We start from the raw sequence: 4,087 nt of genomic DNA, 5'->3' as shown, positions 1-4,087 counted from the left end.
TAAATATGCATCACACAGTGCCTTCTTCATTATCTCTTCGCCTTACACTCGTTTATCATTTCCGCTACTCACGCACCAACATGCACACCCCAACCCTCGGCCCACTACAGATATCAATTTGTTTTAAGTTGCTCTTTAAGCAACATTTTGATTGACTGTATGTATGTAGTGCGCTTTTACTTAGTGCCATTTTGTCGCCAAATGACCTCTCCTCCCACACTTTTACGAGCCATTTCAGTTCATTTCAACTCACCGCCCTCGGTGATCTTCCCTCTCTCTCTCTCTCTCTCTCTGTCTCTGTCGCATATTCTCTTTTTAAGTTCACTTGTGATTTATGTCGTCAGAAATTTGGGTCAAGGCACCATTTTGGTTGCACTTTATTGCCAATTCGTGATGTGTATCTTAGACTCGTTTTATGACTTTTGTTACTTTAAAGCGTCTAAAGTCTTCATTCTCTTGAACGCGTTGCTGTAGTTGCCACTAATGTTATTTTTCACTCACACAGAGACGCATGTGTAAGGAATGCTGGTCTTCTGGATTCGCGTACAGCGTTGAAGAAGGTCATTATTGTAGATTTTGGAAGAAAGTTTGTGGGTTGTATAGTTTTCTGTGCTAACCTAAAAAATCGAGAGTACAGACATAAATAAAAGCAAAAGTTAAATACAAATTAATGAATTGCACTATTTAAAAGTAAGTTTATACAAATGAACGTTTGTAATTTGTGTTTTGTGCATTCGAAAACACTTCATTTGATTGTTTTGGAAGATTTATAAGCTACTTGAGTCCGCTAGGTGGCGCTGGCGGCTAAGTCTTTGTAAAAATCGTACTGATGTTTTAATTTGGCTCATATTAGGAACAATTCTTGGTAGTATGAGGTGAAAAAATAGCCCCATTTTGAGAAGCTGGAGTTCAGATCTTTCTAAAAGTCTTATTTATATCCTAATATCAAACATGCCTCGGGTATTTGCATTGAAATACGTTTAAAAAGTCTGCCAACGTATCCGACTTGTACTTGTGACAGCTGTTATCGTTGCCCTTATAAATGCTGTTCACTACAAGCCAAATGCAACAGAATTATTTTTCGATATATTTGACGATTCTTTTTCCATAACAGTATTTGTAGTGCGCCAATACACTTTATAGATACTAACTAATACATTTTGCAAAAAACTATATCGTTATCGATTTAATTTTTTATCGATATCATTTCCCCTACTATTATCGATATTTTTAGCTGTCAAAAAATATATCGATATATAAACGAAGTATTTTTTCCCGATATAATTGCCCTTAATATCCTCGATGTTTTCATCATTACTAGTGACACCGAATGGCGTTAAAACACGCAAAATTTAATTTCAAAATTAAAAAAAAATATTCCAAATGTTAGTCAGAGTTATAAGAGATGTTATAGTGCATGTTTTTAGTTTCATCATATTTCAAATCACCCTATACCGATGAAAAAAGTTCTTAATTACAAACAAAAAACTTTACTACACATCTACAGGTAAGGTCTTTAATTGGACCTCTCATTTTGGAAATTCTCTTTCCCAAACTAAAATCTTCTTAAATCTCTTTCGTCTGACATTGTGACACACATGTGTTCCAATAAACTGATGAACTAATTTGAATTTGATTGTTCGAACAAATGGCAACCCTCCTAAATAAATGAATAATTTGAATGTATCTTTCTAAACACGTGGCAACCCTCTTCAAACATTCCAAATGATCTAACTAAAGATTTCTCAACATTCTTTCATTTGACTACGGTATTTTTATACCCGAGCGCACTTGTGCACAAGGGTATTATAACTTTGTTCACATAACGGTTGTTTGTAACAGGCAAAACGAATCGAGATAGATATAGACAAATGTATACATAAATGATCAGAATGCGAAGAGAAATCGATTAAGCGGTGACTGTCTGTCCGTCCGTCCGTCCGTCCGTCCGTCTGTGCACACGATAACTCGAGTAAAAATTTAGATATCTTAACGAAACTTGGTACGTGCACTTCTTTCGGGCGTAGGACGGATGGGATTGAAAATGGGCAAAATCGGACAATAACCACGCCTACCTCCCATATAACGGTAATTTTCAGAAATACGAAAACGGCGATATTTTTATAAATACTGAAGATAATTGACTCAAAATTAATATTTATAATAATTTTTAGACGAAAAGTATGAATATTATAAATTTTTGGAAAATGGGCGTAGCCACGCCCGTAACCGTTGCACCAATTTCTTCCAAACTTGGCACAGTGGTTAGCCTTGCTACAACATACCAAATGGCCGAAACGGTAATTTAGAGAAATACAAAATCTTCGATAAATCAGTAAATATAAAAGTTAATTTATTCAAAATTGATGCTTGCAACAATTATTTACCAAGTAATACGTTTATGTTAAAATTTTGGAAAATGGGCATAGCACCGCCCATTTATGATCACATATATGTATCTCGGTAACCGTTCTATCAATTTGTACCAAACTCGGTATGGTTATTGTGCTTGCCACACGAAAGCGAAACTAAAATTACGGCCGCTTTCCATATAACGGTAAATCTCAGAAATGCTTGAAACTACATATTTCGAAAGTTAAGGACGCTAATTTACTCAAAATTTATACACCCCGGCTTACCATGTAGCGGTATTTGCGCCGGGTATTTAATGTTCGGCTCCACCCGAACTTAGACTTTCTTGTTATATTTCATATACTTTTTTTATTAGTTAATTGAGGTGGCAGCCCACTTTAAAAGTATTTTCAAACCGAATCTTTGGTAACTCTCCTTCGCCTGACATTGCAATATATATTAAAATTAATTGATGAAATAAGTGGAATTTGATTTTTTAAACATGTGACAGCCCCGCTAAGTACAGTTCAGATATAAAAGTTTTTCAAAAGCCCATCAATTGATACCCACATTTTAGTAATTCGTTAAGCATATTGAATAATTTGAAATTAATTTTTAAACAGGTGGCAACCCTCTTTTAGCACCTCACAAATATGCTTAGCGTTCAAACAAAAGATTTATTAACACTCCTTCCTTTGGCATCCATATCTTGATGTTTCATATAACTTGTGTATAAGTAAACTAAATTCGACATTTAAAGCAGGTGGCAACTCTATTCAAAATATTCAAATGGTGATACATATTTTTCTTATCTAATTTCATTTTTTAAACAGTTGGAAACCCTCCTGTAGTTCAGCTAAGAAACAAAGCTGTTCAAAACCATTTATGTTAATACCCATTTTGTAATAATTAATTTATTTTTTTAATAATTTGAATATAATTGTTCAAAAGCTGGCAATTCTTTTCAAAAAAGTAAAACCTTATTGCACATACAGTCCAAGCCTTTTAATTTGACACCTCATTTTGGGAAATCGAACAGACGGTGCGGATATGACGGCATTGATTTTTAAATAATTTGAACTTAATCGCTTAATAGGTGGCAGCTCTTTTCCAAAAACTAAAACCAGTTTACCACCCCATTTTTGAAAATCGAGCGCACGGTGCAGATCTTTTATTCTGAACAAAAAATGCCTTCGCTTATTATATATTTAGATAGATATAGATTACCACGTGTTTGTCGATATGATTTTCGTTAAGAATTTCGATACCCTTAGCGACATTTTTATCGATAATAATTTTAATAAATAATAATTTTAATAAATAATGTATTTGCGAACTATATTTTCGGATGACACTTTTCTTTCAAGTTCGTTATTTTCGTCGATATTAGTATGTATATCGATATCATTGTCGTTTTAATCTCGATATTTTTATCGATAATATTATGTGATTATACACTGGTTTATCGATAAAATTATGGAGATTTTTTTTCGGTATTGATATCAACACGTTATATTTCTTCCTCTTCCTTCAATTAGCTGGCTAAAATCCAAATTCAAGAACATTTTTTTTAATTTTTTAATTTTTATTTTTTGTATATAGATAACATTTTTGTTTCATTTTCGTTAATTTATCGATAATATTATGTGATTATACACTGGTTTATCGATATAATTAACGATAAGTTTTTTCGGTATTGATATCGACACGTTAAATTTCTTCCTCTTTCATCAAT

This window comes from Rhagoletis pomonella, unplaced genomic scaffold, assembly GCF_013731165.1.
Source record: "Rhagoletis pomonella isolate Grant_MI unplaced genomic scaffold, Rhpom_1.0 Rhpom_scaffold_00008, whole genome shotgun sequence".
Taxonomy (NCBI): domain Eukaryota; kingdom Metazoa; phylum Arthropoda; class Insecta; order Diptera; family Tephritidae; genus Rhagoletis; species Rhagoletis pomonella.
This window is presented reverse-complemented; position numbering follows the sequence as displayed.